Genomic DNA, 15,958 nt, shown 5'->3' on the forward strand with positions numbered 1-15,958 from the left:
AGCCTAGCCGCCTGCTAGCAACTAACGCTAACCATCCTATCCTGGATAATCAACATGCTACCGGTCTATCCAAGATGACAACGCTTAGTGGATCCGTGGAATCACACTCATTTCCTTCGGATGATGATGTTTTCTTCAAGTTGCCTGACGCTACTTCAACACCAGCTCCTTCAGCATCTCGGGTCATGTGCATCGCCCAGCAACTAACTACATCAGCTGAGCGACTGGTCCATCAACCTACACTACCAGCTTCTGTTCCCACTAAGGCCCTGGGTCTCCGGTCATCACAACGGCTTGAGCTGCTACTGGCGGCAGCACTACAAGCTCCTGACATGGCTAACGCTAGCCATCCCCCTGCTGAACCGGGTAGGATCGATCCAACTCTTACTAACACTATCCACTCTCTCTTAGATATGATTAAACTACTAGATAACCGTGTCTCCCAACTAGAGAACGATAAACGCCAGCCACTTAATGGTCTTGTTACACTTAACCTAACAATTTACAGTGTACCCCAGCAGCTGATGTGCACTGTGAATTAAACGAGGATGCTAGCTGGGATCCAGCTGGTGCCCTCGTTAATGCTACCCTGCAGCACGAGCACAACAACCCGACCAACGCCTCGTTGGCCCCACAGTCTGTGGATGATGGGTTTACAGTTGTTCAAGCTTATCACACCAGCTGAAATAGTTTGTTTACCCGGGGCCAGAGTACCCAACATTGAAGCTACTCTTAGGGTGCTAACAAACAGCCATAGATAGACAATTACCCAGGCTACCCATGATAAAAACCTAGGTGTTACCTTTGATTCTACTCTTTCATTCGATGCTCACATTAAATAAATCAGTAAAATAGCTTTCTTTCATCTTCGCAATATCTCAAAGATCCGTCCCTTGCTAAATGCAACGGATGCCGAAACCTTATATTAATACACACCTTTGTTTCATCTAGACTCGACTACTGTAATGTCTTATTCTCTGGCCTTCCACTTTGTAGCACAAATAGATTACAACTCGTGCAAAATGCCGCTGCTAGAATTCTAACCAGAACTAGGAAGTTTGATCATATAACTTAATCTCCCTCCACTGGCACCCAATTCATGCCAGATCAGACTTTAAGGTGCTTCTGTTAACCGATAAATCTTTGCACGGGCTCGCACCCCCGTACTTATCTGAGCTAATCATTCCTCATGTTCCCACGCGTAGGCCTACCCTCCGCTCACAGGACGGTAATTATCTTACCGTCCCTAAAATTAAGAAAAAATCAGCAGGTAGCAGAGCATTTTCTTACCGTGCTCCACATCTCTGGAACCAGCTTCCTCTGTCAGTTAGGGAAGCTGGCTCTAGATAGATAGATAGATACTTTATTGATCCTTTGCAGGAAATTGATGTGTCACGTGATGCAGCCACATTCAACAGTCAGGACAACAGGAGACAAAAACTGACACTGAAACATGTAGCTATAGGCACAATAATACCAAAAAAGGTTGATAAGAGTACTACGTACTAGAGTTGCTAAATCTACTACGGCAATAAATAAATAAAAATATATCTAATACAGCACTGTGCTAAAATACTGAAAGTGCAAAAATGCATAAAGTGACTTATCTAAACTAAAACGTATATTAAAAAAAAGAGGTAATAATAACATTTTTTTTAAATATACACAACTAAAGGTTACCCCGCACAGCCATACTACCCATATGACTAAAATATATATGTATACACACACACACACACACACACACACACACACACCCACACACACACACACACACACACACACACACACACACACACACACACACACACACACACACACACACACACATATATATATGCACACACGGTAATGCTTTATATTAAGGTTCTATTAATAAGCGTTAATTAATAGGTAATAAGGCTCTTATAAGGTGCTTATTAACACTATTATTATGTTAATAATACTATATAAGTGTTAACACATTCACTGCCAGCCGTTTTTTCAATACTGTAGGTAGGTTCTGCCAAGTTTTTTTTTTTAGGATTCTGGCTCATCTTTCAAGAGCCGAGGATTCTTTTCTGCTAAGATTTTGTGAACACAAATGATCTCAAAATAACTAATAGAATGTGTGCTTTCTCTGTCTAAAAGAGTTAGTTTGTAGAGTTAGTAGTTATGTAGGCATTAGCAGTAGAATACAGCATGGTTTCAGCGTCTGAAAATTTATTCTGAGATAAATGGCTTTTTGTGAAATTCGATAGAACAGTCACTTTAACCATTCATTTTTGGCATCAGTAAGACGTCAAACATCTAAACAATAGTTTTGAACAGTAATTTCCTCCATAACAGCAGGAAACCCCCCTCTCCTTCAAACTCCTCCCTCCGTGTGTGTTCTTCTTGGCTGCAGCGGGCGTGTCACAAGCTCGTTTCTGCTGCTGCTGCTGCTGCTCCTGTCTGCTGGCGGCCGCTGGGCAAGTCTGGATGGGCTCGCTCGTTTCTTGGGGTTTTGGTTGAGAGCTTTGATGAAGCTTTTGCGATTCTGGTCTTATTTATGCTGCGTGTTTCAAAGTGTGTTGCACCCATAATCTATTATGCAAATTTGCAATCCCCCACCGCCAGCAACCAGCGCGAAAACGAAAGCGTTTTCGCCAATCCATTTTACAGTATGAGAATGGTTTCATCGCGCGTTCCCCTGCAGTTTTGGCTCTGCTTTTTCTAGTCTGGAGAGCACTGTCGCCACTTAGTGGGTCGGTGGAATGGGTTGTACACGTTCGGTGGCTCCCATATTTATATAGAAGATGTAAAAGGGTTAGATGCACATCCCACCGTCACCGTCACCGTTTTTTTTTGACGTATCAATACGTCATTGGCAGTCAACCGTTGGATTTTTTTTGACGTATCAACACGTCATTGGCAGTGAACGTGTTAATTACCTATTAATTAACGCTTATTAATAGAACCTTAATATAAAGCGTTACCTGCACACACACACACACACACATATACATATATATATATTTAGAACACGGCTCTCTTGAATACTCGATTCTGATTGGTCAATCAACAAGATTCACCGGTCATTATTTCTCGACAACCGACCGCTGCTCTGCCACACCTGGATTAAGTTGATAAGAGCCTTTTGTCAGCAAAACACTACTAATTAGGCCAACCAGTTGCAGCTGTGGTGTCTTGTGTGCCAATTATGAATGAAACCGCTTTGTCGTTGAAAACGCTATTAAAAAATCTATTTGAATAATTATTTTTGTCCGATTATTGAATGATTTAGTTGTAGGCCGTGTTCTAAGCGGGATAATGGATAGTGAGCCGGTGATTACTGGAAATAATGACCTTCAGGTGAATGATTAAGCCCTCCGCTGCGCGTCGGGCTCAATATCACCTGTCGGTCATTATTTCGCCAGTAATCACCGGCTCACTATCCATTATCCCTTACATATACATACAAACATATACACACATACATACCTGCACACACACACACACACACACACACACACACACACACACACACACACACACACACACACACACACACACACACACACACACACACACACACACACACACACTCTATTGAAATCTTCATAACTATCTCAAGCCAGCAGTATCAGTCAACTTAGACCTAGACTATCTAGACCTGAATTAGCAGTATAGTCATCCTAGTAGCATGATGGACAGAATATATAATCTCCCCTGAATAAACTTAGTCCTGAACTGCTGAGGGGGCTGTCTCAAGCCAGCAGTATCAGTATAAATCTAGACTTGATTTTGTAGTATAGTTTCAGTTGTCCCAGCAGTATAGACAGGAAATTATTAGCTGCCAAACTTAGTTCCACCTCAGATTCCTCCATAGTGGCTCTCCCCCCTTCTCTCTCTCCTCCTCAGGTGTTCTTCACTGGCCTGACTTACACCCTCGCCCCCCCGCCGACTGCCACCGCAGCCCTCGATCCGATCGTCATCGTCCTGGTCACCTGTCGTCACTCTGGCCCATCTACCCACTACTCCTTTGCCTGCCTGAAAGAGAGAAAAACATCTACATTTCAATGTTACAACATAGTGCTACCAGCTGCTAGAGGTGTCCATGTGCTTCCAAGAGGTGTCATATATGGGATCCCACGTAAGGGGTTAATGAAAAACTAGCTGGGCGAGTCTCAGTGGTCGCCCCTTACCTCATCAAGGTAGGCCAAAGACGGGTCCCAGATAACCAAAAACTTTTTAAGTGAGTTGGTCCGTAGGAACCTGAGTCTTTCCATTCGTATAATGAAGATCATGTCCGCCAACCACGGCTCAAAAGAAGGAGGAGAGGGGCACTTCCATTCCTGCAGAATTAGTTTCTTGGCGACAATAGTCCCCTGTGTCAGAGACTGTTGCACAGCTGTAGGAAAGTTCAAAGAGGACTCGGAGCAACCAAAGATGGCGATTTCTGCGTCCAGCTGAAGGGTTATTTTGTATGCTTTAGAATACCAGTCAAATATTTTGGCCCAGAAACCCACCAATGAAGGGCAGAACCAGAAGGCATGATACAGAGTACCCTCTGACACCTGTCACACTGTGGTGAGACAGATGGGTAAATCCTGTGCAATTTATGTTTAGAACAGCGAAGACGGTGAGTGACTTTAAACTGGATCAGTTGGTGTCTATTAACTGAGCAGAGTTGCACCACAGACTTACTCCTGTCCCATATAATGTCAGATAAGTCAATGCCAAGTTCCCCCTGCCATTCCTCTCTAATCCTATCAGTAGAGGCTATGGTACAGTTGTCAAACAGACATACAAATCTAGAAATGAGGTGCTTGGAGTGAGGAGGGCTCAGCAAAACTTAAAAAAAAGCATGCTCATTTGGGAGCGCTTCAAAGGTGTGAATCTTGGATCGAACATCATTTCTGACTTGCAGGTATCTAAACCAGTGCGTGCCGGGCAACTGAAACTTCCTTTTCAGTAGATCAAAGGATGCAAAATGACCATCTATGTATAGGTCTTTGATGGAAGCCATACCCTTCTCACTCCAGGCATGGTAGTGTCTAATGACGTGACCCCTTGAATGCCAAGCATGTTGTGTACACGACTTCCCGTCTCGTAAGCACGAGTCCACGACTTTCATTTGAAGGCAGCAAATTGACCAATGTTATAGTTTTCCTTGTGATGGGCTGGATGAAGCACCATCCTCACCTGGTAGTTCAAATTTCAGATTGACTTTATAATGTCAAGTCTGTTTGATGCAAAATCTTAGCATGGTCAAAGGAGGGTGGGTGCTGATGGGTGCACATTGATGACCTCACCCTGTTTGTGGCTCCAGCTCATAAATCACCTCCCAACATGTTCAGCTTACATTTGGAGTGTTTGAGTCACAGCCTTCATTCTGTCCTCTTACTCCCATTGGGAATGACAGTGATCAGCCTGATAAAAAAAGAAGAAGTTAAATTTACCACATTCCTGCTTTAGCATGAACACATTCTTTCAAAGGATTTTCAAAGGGCGGAATCTGGCCCCGTATGGGCTGCTGCTGATTTCTGCCATGAGGAATGTTTTTAATGGTGTGTCCGGAGTGCGTTTGATGCCTCCGATAAAGAGATCCCGAATTATTATTTTCTCATAATAATAGAGAAGATGCCAAGTCGTACCGCAGAGTCATCTGACTGACTGACAGGCAGGAGAGTCCGTAGAGTCTTCCAGAGGTTTTGTTGTGGCAGATTGCCATGTGCTCATTTATTAAACCACATGATAAAGTATTGAGTTGTTTAATTTGCTTTTTGAAGTATAGCGTGACACATTGAGATTTTTCATTGGTCTCTCTCTCTCTCTGCCAGAATAATGGGTTTAGAGGCATGGGAATATGTCTGACAGCTGTGGGGGAAACATATGCAGCTGATAAGCTTGAGTAAAAGCAGCTTCAGCTGATATCAGAGTATTTCAACCAGAGTAGACACACAATACACCATTTTGACGAGATTCAGCTCCAATTAAAACGCCACATCACAGCTTCTCTTCTCTCATCGCAGCCTATACTTTTTTGCTGGCATAACAACAATGTACCTAATTAGTTCAAGAAATATTGAGGGGAATTGTATAGTGTGCTTCTAGCCACCACATGGACTCAGAAAGTTTGATTTCAAAGACTCGAATCAACCAAACCCAGGCAAGACAGGACTTAGCGATACTAACAGTTCCCTCTGTGTCATGATGTCCATTGTCCCCACAACACAATAAATCAAGACGATATGATGAGTGGGTCCTGAGTAAAACTGGAGGAGATCCAGCATGGAAGCAGGTCGTACACTTGGTAATGCTGCCACCTAGTGAGTACCCTGTCCCTGATAATAACTAATAACTTACAGGTTGTAGTATTGGTGTATGAGGGGGTATTTTAGCCTATGGAGGGTGCATCACCCAGCAGGGAATTGGGTAAGATCAAGTATGATGTAACTATTTACATGGATTGCCTGGACCACATTGGAAAAAGGCTGACTTTGAAATACTTTTAGACTTGAATATTGCTGTAATATTATCATTTTTCATGTCATGTCTGGTCCATGGACTGAACTGATTGTACAAAAGCATTGATCATCCTCACCAAAAGTCATCAACAATTGTCCCTATCCATCTGTTGGGCAAGAGGTCAGGTCATGATGTTACATTATGATGTCATACTTTTTACTTTACATTATTGTGGACTAACACAGGCCGTCATCTCTACCTTGGTTTAAATTGATTGGCAGGCCAAACCCATCTAAACATAATACAGCATTGTTCTGGTCAAAATATGCCTAGATTCCTCGACATGTCTGAGAATTGTGATCAGAATCGAGGGCTTGGAGCCAAAGGGGCGTAAGTGTGTTATAGTAGATTGTATAGGAGAGCAAAAACAAATTTGATCAAACTTTGATCTGCTTTTTGTGTTATCAGATTGAGTATTACTATAAAAAAATAATACCGCTACACAGAGCCAGGGTTGTGGGATCAGCTCGATCGTCACTTGGGACCGACCCATATATTCAGCTCAGCTGCTGATCCCACAAATGCATGATCCATACAAATGAGGCCTCATAAAGGGAAATGAACAGGCTTTCCAATGAGATATGATACAATGCTGAGGATAAAGTAATAACAGAGATATGATCGACCGAACACACATTTCCAAACGGCTTTCAGTCTCTTGTTTAATTAAAACTTATGGGTCATCATGATTTCAGTTGTGTTCTTTTGGCACTGAAAATATCTCACTGAGACCTTTCAATTGATATATAATACTCATACTGACCCAAAATTACAAGTCCTCGAATTGTTCCATAGGAATTTGGTAGAAATTACTTTTATTTGTAACCGGGCCAACCAGTCCAAAAGGGGTTCTTTGAATTGAATCGAGTTACCTGAATCTGGGCAAGGAGACTACATGATAACGCCAGATTGAGAAAAGCCTGTCTCATATTATTGGGTGCAATACTGTAGGTCACAAACCAGGAACATGCAGCTTCAGACGGAGAACACAAAAAATTCTGTGTTCAGCCACTTGGAGGTGCTCTCTCAACATGCAATAGCCACCTAAAGGTGATGTGCAAAAACTGCTTTTAGGGGAAAGAATGTACAAAATATTAGGGATAGTCTTGATGAGGTGAATCCAGGTAAAATCCTTTATGCCGTATTGATTTGGATTAGTTTTCTAAAGCTAAATGAAGACAATCAGACGAGATACAGTATAGAAGGATTTTTAACATTTGAAAGTTTTAACTTTGAAAAGTTAGACTCGATCTTCAAATAAAGAGTACACAGCCTAAAGCATATTGTAAAATATTCAAGGGCTCTTTTTGAAGAGAAAACAAAGAGGAGGCTAATGAAGCAACAACATAAGCCAAGGCTGTAACTGAGATGTATCAAGTACCATGCTGTCAGATCTGTATAGAACATAATTTGCATATAATTAATTTGCAAGTCAGTAGCATTTGAGATAAGTGCCAAAATAATAACATAATCTGAGGAAAGCCAACTTCTCTGTCGTTTCTAACTTACCTGACTGTGATTTGTCCTGATGTAAACTCAGCTTCTCCAAGTAGGGGAAAACATATGCAAACAGCTGTTTGGAAATGCAATTTTATGCATGCTACCCACTCACATCATACTTTGTTACAAGGATATATGGATATGTCTGCTGCATATTAAAGTAGTTTTATCTGGCAATTGAGGTGGGTGCATCTGTGAGGTACTGGGCCATAACAGTACAGTCAGTACCTTTGTGATCAAGGTCACATACCTGGAAGTGTGGGACAGCTTTTTTTTGTGTGATCAACATTTGTATTTTTCTGTAAGTCTGCATACATACAAACATTTTCAGATTATGTTATTACCTAGAAGATGCCTATGACATCATCAGTGATGTCATAAGATGATTTTGTCAATGGGACATTCTTTTTAAACAAACAGACATTGCCCACTTGCTCTCTTTTATACAGTATACTAGCAGACCCATGGGCTTAGGGTAAAGGTCCTTTTTAAAAGGTAAAGGTCCACGTTTTTTTTGTGCGATTAATTCGCACGTCAATAATATTTTCCAACCAACGCGCTTAAAAGGTTTTCAAATATCTGGGACCAGTTTTTGACCTACTTTGACGAGGTTAAGAATTATAAGTGACTGGGGTTGGGGATGATGGATGGCTCACCCGGTTGGTATCCCATGGACACCTTAGGTGGGATCCTAGCTACACGATGGGCCCTATCTTCGTACAGGCGATATGCCCACCTCACGGGAGCATAATTGTAATGATTTATACAGAAACATAACTGTTTAAAAGTGATATAATTGTTTGAGTAGACCTCCCTGTTTTTAAGTTAAAACGGCGCCAAAATCTCATGAGGATGCAATACTCGCGGGGAGCATAATTAATAATAATAACGGGCCCAAGCGCAGATTAGAGGCATGCCAAATCATTTATGGATGGCGCAAACGGGATTTGGGTGGTGTTAACCACCAGAATTATTCACAGGTGTGGCCTGGCAATGCCTGGGCGTTACATCAATCAGATTCCCATCTTGCAGTCCATGTAATACAATTTGCATGAGGCATGCTGTACTTCTCCCCACCCAGGGCCGCCGCACCCTATACGCAGAGTACGCAGACTGCGTAGGGCATCATGTGCTCTTAACTCATTGAGTGCCAGCCACTTTTGGAGAACGGACGCTCCCAGTGCCAGAGTTTCAGAGCGTTTTCAGTGATTTCTCGAGGCCCACAGAATATTGTGTGATATTACTATGTAAACACCGAACACGCCCAAAGAACGAGGAGAGTCTATTGTATCATCAGCAAAAAAAAGTTTATTGATATCATTTTCCGTTCTTTAGTTATCAGCCGGAGAAGATAGGTCGATTTCAGCAAAAACAGACGTTTCAGACTAGAAGCTGAGATAATCAGCCTTTTGTGAAATGAAACATTTCAAGCACATCACTGACTCTGAAGCTGATTTTCTGATGTAGTGACACCTCAAAAATAATTTCCTTCAATAAAAGAGCGAAAACAAAGGAATTTTGTTTGGCAAAATAATATTTTTTAGCTGCAACCAGCAGCGCTGGCCCCTGCTGCGCAGACCCTACACTTTCTTGCTGGTCTTGATTTACTGCTGGTGGGCATCAGATATTCTAGCTTGTGTTTGCCAACCAATCTGTCCATCGAGCCTGCTGTCTGGGTCTGTCTGGGTCGGTGTTGTATGCCGCCCTGTGTGCCCCACCCCCCTCGACTGCAAACCCCTCCTCCGTGGGTGTGTCTCTGGTGGCTCTGGTGGCTCTGTGCTGCGTTTGCTCTGCACTGAAAACCCAGCTTTTTCACAGCGTTCCGCGTGTATTTGTCACCGGCTCCCAGCGCTTCCAACTGAGAATAATAACAACTCCACAACTAATCATGTGAGGGGCTATCGCAGCGGAGACGGAGGGGCTCAATTGTGGCAGCAGATTGGCTGCTGCAGGCACAGCTAACGTTATGCTTCATGCATATCGATGCATACCGATGCGGTTTCCGTGTCCCCACGGCTGCTTCTCTGTTTTTTTCCTCACCTTTCTCTAATCTGGAGAGCACTGTCGCCACCTAATGGGTCCGTAAAATAGCTTTTACACATTCAACATCCACCATACTTTCACAGGAGATGCATCTGGCTTTGATCCACGTCCCACCGTCAAAAAACGCAATTGACGACAATCGTCGTCATTGGCACTCAACGTTACTATTTGAATTGACGACGATTGTCGTCATTGGCACTCAATGAGTTAAGGGCCTGCAAAAAAAAAAAAAATTTTTTATTAGCCTACTTATATATATATGCGCTGCTCTTGAGGCAAGAGGAGGGCACCTGCGTAGGCTAGGAGATCCCCCCCCCCCCCCGTGGGGGATCAGGAGTCAAGACTCGTTGGTGGCGGACTGGGGAGGTGGGTGGGGCAAAACGACGCTTCGGATTACGGCTTCAAGGGAGATGGACTGCTGAGAGCTAGCTGCTGCTATGATCGGCCAGAGAGAGAGAGAGGTGACGTAGAACCCTTGCTATATATATGAGGATTATCTGACGTCATATTTGACGTCATAGCAGGCGTCATGCTAGGGCTTTGAATGACTACGTTATGCTAGAACTTGACTGTCGTCAGGGGATGATCGGATTATGCATGAGTGGCCTTCTGCTTGAAATATGGTCTGGAGACCTCACTTTTTTTTTTTGGTGCCCGCAGTCAGGCCACTCACTGAACAGCAGGCCAGGCACCGCCTACTGGTTTACTAGTGGTTTTATTACTTTATTCAGGGTTAAAGTGGGTGCATCTCATTGTAAAATTGGACTCGGCCCAAATTGGGCTGCAAACGGCCCAAATCTGGCTTCAACCGGCCCAAATCTGGCTTCAACTGGCCCAAATCTGGCTTCAAACGACCCAAATCGGGCTGCAAACGGCCCAAATTGGGCTTCAAACGGCCCAAATTCACGCGCGTCGACCCGTATCGGTCTGGCCTGCTTGGTATCTAATGCCCGGCCTGAATTATGATCCCAGTCCGCCCCTGCTTGCATGTACAGTTTAACAATCGCTTGTTTGCTGACATGTACGGGGGGGGGGGGGGTTGGGGCACCACAAAACAATTACGCTTAGGGCACCCAAATGGCCAGCAGCGGCCCTGACCCCACCATGCGTAATTTGGATAGGTGTAGGCCTATTGACTGTATATATTATCTCATAACGACACCATCACATCATATACCTGTTAAAAACATCTGAGAGACATCGAGGTATTTAACGTGTAAGAGGTCCTTTTCAAAGCTCTTAGTGCAAAATAATTACGGGCTGCTGATGATAGGATAATGCCATCTATCCCCACATTTTAGCGCTGAAACGCCTGCTTTGGCATGTGGCACGCCTATACCCAGTATAATTATAACAGCCTAACAGGCATGCGCTTGTGCCCCCCAATGTGCACGGCGTTAAACGAGCACAAACGCTAAATTACTGCTTTTGGGGAGATAGGGCCCATAACGCACCTTATGCGGCTGATAGCACAATGTTGTATTGTTGAATGTCAATGATGTATGTGTTTTTTCCCCTTTCTTTTCCTGTGTCTGAGCCTGTTTGTCTTGTTCGTATATTGTTCTATAAAGAAATTGAAAAATAAATAAATAATAATAATAATATTTTCCGAACCTACTGTATATCAGTCAATGCAACCGTGCATACCAACGGCGAAGTTTCGCTGAGCGTTATCGCGGCGTTTATTTTTTCGAACCGATTTTTCAGAAATTTGCTTCGGAGTGTATACATCTGTGGCTGTGATTGACAGGTGGGTCAGAATTTGCATCGCAATTTCGTGCTGCATATTCGCATCACTCTTGATGTGTAAGGACCTTTAGGCATCATCACTGGCATCACTGATTAATTCACATCATTAGTGGCATCATCACTGACATCACTGATGACATCACATCATTAGGTAATCAGGGCAATCTCTAATTAAAAAATCCAGCTCCGTCAGGTCACCCACACGGGTGCTCTTACACCCCCTGAAAGTTTCAGCCCGATTGCACGTAAAACGGCACAGCCGCGGCCGGAAGAAATTCTGCTCACACGCACATGGACACTTATTATAATAAGTAAGGAGGATATATATATATATACAGATCCTTTCCAAAAAATGTGAATATCATGGAAAAGTTAGTTTTTCCCCATAATTCCTTTCAAAAAGTGAAACTTTCATAGATTATAGATTCATTACACACAAAGTGAAATATTTCTAGTCTTTATTTCATTTTTCATAATTTTGGCCTACAGCTCCAGAAAACCCCCAAAACAGTATTTCAAGAAATTAGAATAGTGTGAAGAAAATCAGCAGTTACTTCTCAGTTATGACTCCAGCCTCAGTCCACTCCCTCTGAATCTCCGCAAAATTTTTGAATCGTCTTTTCTTGACAATGCGCTGAAGCCCACCTTCATCCATGGTATTTCCATGATATTCTAATTTTTGGGAAGGATCTGTATATACTGTATATATATATATATATATATATATATATATATATATATATGTATACTGTGTATATATATACTGTATATATATATACACACACACACACACACACACACACACACACACACACACAGTATATATATACAGTATATATACTATATACTGTATATATATGTGTGTACATATATATATATATATATATCATATAGTACTATATGTATATACTGTAGCAGTAGCAGTCAATCATACATTCAAGATTTACAATGCTTTGAAAAGAGTGAATGCAGATCATTTTCATGCAAATATTAGGGTACTAATGGTAGTCTTTAGCAGCGGTAAAGGCACTGGTGAAAGTGGGCCGGAACCGTCCGGTGCGCAGTTCCGGTAAGACTTTCGGTGCCTGAACGCCGTTGGGGGAAGACATCCAGCTGCCTGTCAATCAAAATCCGATTGTTGCAGAGTGCAGTCGATCCATAATTTCCAACAAGGAAATGCATGGCTGACGTTATGTCATTACTAATAAACAACAGTCTCTCTCATAAATTGCTTCTAAATTGTTCCTGTTTTAGACCTGGCTGTCAGTGGTTTTTAATCCGTGCTGTGTGTGTAGGCTGATTTGCGCTTCCAGCATGCAGCTCCTGAATGCCGCTGCTGCTGCCTGCACTGGGCTGTGTCAAGTTTAGTCTCGCTTGCGGCTTGCCTCCGCTCCGCAAACAAAAACAGTTCCACCAGGATTGCGCGAGTGTAGTTCCCAAGCAAGCAAGCAAGCAAGCAAGCAAGCAGAAACGGTAATATTTCCAACCACTGAGAGGCAGGCAGGCAGCGATGTGCCGCAAGGCATGGGTTTACTTTGTGGCAATTGTGGGGCGAGTAGCTAACAGCAGCTAGCAGGAGGAGGCGCAGTGAAGTGATGGAGTGATACACACACAGTGAACTGAGTGAAGTGCCAGCGCTGTTGTGTTAACATGAAATGTACGGCGGTAGGCAACTCTTGTCCAATCAAATTACTCGGCCGGAACTAACTGTTGTATAAAGGTGCGTTTGATTTATTGTTCCCGGACATTTTGCGACCAAATGCACCTACTTTATTAATGCAATTTGCACAGGGCAGCGGGCAAGGATGGATAATAAACGAGCCCAACATGTTTCGCCATTGTTTTCAGAACAAAGGAGCAGAAATGCAACGAACACTAACTCAAATGTTTAAGAGGAAGGAGAGAGAGAAAGAAGCAGATAAAGTGGCGAAAGTTAGAAGAAAAGAGCAAATTGAGGGCCAGAGGGAAGAGGCAGAGCCTCTGCAAAATGAAAACCCACCCTCAGATGCAAATACAGGTGATGATGCTAATTTAGACCAGAGAATGGACATGAAGTTAGCTTACTAGCAAACTATAGACAATGGCTTACTCAGAACACAGTCTGTGTGCATACAGTACAACATTTTGTATGTATCCTACACATTGTAGGATACATTTTGAGATATTTTATTTTACTAATAATCTGTTCATTAATTTATCTGCCCACTGTTCTGACAATTCAAAGACAGACTGTTTGACTGTTGATGAATTTAGTTGTAAATGTTAATCTAATTTAATTCAAACAGTTGAGGGCCAGAGAGAGGAAGAGGAGACTCAACAAGAAGCCGAGTGTCAAGTGTTTCTAATTTCGACACCATACAGGCATTAAAAATTGGATGTGTGTGTTCAGGGATGCATGGGGGTGGGAGGAGAACAATATGAAACGATGAAGGTTGGGGTAGTAGCCTATAGTTCCTGCAAGAAATTCAAACCACTTTCACCCCTGAAAGGCAGAAAATATAATTCTTTATCTTTTTTTTTTACTCCTTAGTGTCATTAGGTAAGCACAGACATTAGCTAGCCCACAGTACATACTGGATTTTAATTACTGTACATAGGTTACAAAGGACAGGAAGGTAGAGGGACTATTTTAATTGCAAATATGACAGTAATAGGTGGGCTGTAATTTAATTTTATATCAAGCAGTGCAGTGGCATATTGCATAAGCTCTATGAATAATCTTGAAATGTAAATTTTCTGAGGTGCAGTTAAGATTAATGTGTGCTGTGGGACAGCTTTATAATAAAGCTCAACCAATGTAATCAGACTTGATACGGTGCATAAAATCTTTGTCACCTGAGATATATTTTTCTTCGTCTTTCCTCAGAAATTCTCTTCATTATTCTGTCAAGTCGAGGCCAAAAGCCTCCAGCAGATGAGCAGCCTCAGAGCGCTGCTGGGAGCCAAGGCTGATCCTCTGTCTTGGAAGGAAATTGCCCACCGCAGTCTTTACTTCCTCCTCAGTCCGGAGACGCGGGCTGACTGCTGACATGTTCTTTAGCCAGCATCAGAAAAAAATCCTGCAATTGTATACATTTTCAAAAAAACAAATACTGTGGGGAATGTGCAGGTCTGGTGGCAGGAAATGACAGACATTGTTCCCATGGCATAGATAGCAACTGTTATCGAGTGTGAGTCAGATACTCAAATAAAATGTAATAAAATAATTTGACTGAGCGCTGTATTACAAAGTAGCACAGACCTGATATAGTTGTTACCACTGACTGTATAAAGAATGGACAGGATATCAGCTCTCTAAAAGTGAAGCCAAAACATCTAGATCACCGCCCTGGTGACTGGTCCCGTATAGGTCACAAGTCCCGCCTCCGCCATGTTACTGGATGGGACATGAGCCAAACTAAACAATCAAAGTACAGGTCAAATGTTTTTTTCCAAAGACAGTTTATACAATTTCTTATCGTGCTAATGTATGTTCAAGTGTTCATCTTTCTGATACATTAAAGTTTGTTTTTAAGTACGGTAGTTATTTGACAATATAAAAAGGGGTGATTGACAGCTGTGACAGCCAGTCTCAAGCCGTCACTGGCAGCTCCTCTCATGACAGCTTGTATAGCCTACTTGTATTTGGGAATAGCAAGAAGTTGCATAACATTAGGACCATTGACTGTATCAGACACTTATCCATCTCTGACTGTGTGTTTAGGATGGTCGAGCTAACGTTACTTTTACTAATACAGTTTCTGCTACAATTTGATGCGTGATCAGGACCGCAATAAAAACGAGAGGACTTGGAGAAAAGTGCGTGCGCAAGTAACAGTTAGGACTGAAGTGGTAATTTAATACAATTATGTGTTTTACTCAACGTTTCATTTCATTTATTGTTTATTTGAATAGGGAGGGACAGATACACATACATATAACATTTAGTAAGAAATGCCTGATGTCATGTATCACAACATTTAGCCAAAGCTAATTTGCAATACCCGTCCCTAGATGTTATTAAAGCACCTATTAAAAGCAAAGTACAGTAAAATATACAATAAACATAAACAAGGATATCAATCAATCAATCAATCAATCAATACAACAATATAAACAATCACACACAATGGATATAGACACCAATATGCCCACCGATACATTCGTGGGGACATTGGTAATTACTCTTCAGGAA

Source organism: Poromitra crassiceps, assembly GCF_964638095.1.
Source record: "Poromitra crassiceps genome assembly, chromosome: 2".
Lineage (NCBI taxonomy): Eukaryota > Metazoa > Chordata > Actinopteri > Beryciformes > Melamphaidae > Poromitra > Poromitra crassiceps.